This window comes from Theobroma umbraticum, unplaced genomic scaffold, assembly GCF_002168275.2.
Source record: "Theobroma umbraticum cultivar Fairchild unplaced genomic scaffold, ASM216827v3 scaffold_55.0, whole genome shotgun sequence".
Taxonomy (NCBI): Eukaryota; Viridiplantae; Streptophyta; class Magnoliopsida; order Malvales; family Malvaceae; genus Theobroma; species Theobroma umbraticum.
The window spans coordinates 316431-316714 of NW_018397270.1; positions in this window are offsets into that span (position 1 = coordinate 316431).

A 284-nucleotide genomic window follows, 5' to 3' on the forward strand; every position below is an offset into this window, starting at 1 on the left:
TTTGTCTAAATGCATCATATACATTTTGCCTAAGTATGCCTCTAATACTATGCGGTCATGTGTGACACATCTGAACAACATGGTACTAGTTGAGTCAAACCCACCAATAACTCAAACGTACTAGTGCAAAAGTTTGGCCTTGAGTGACTCAACAAGCCTCCAATTAAAAGAGCAACCTAGTCATCTTGTTATATGGTGGAAGGAAACTTTTTGACTCAATATATTACTGAGGGATTTTTATTTATCAATTCATTAATTAAGGTCTCATTGATTTGGTGTTGTTG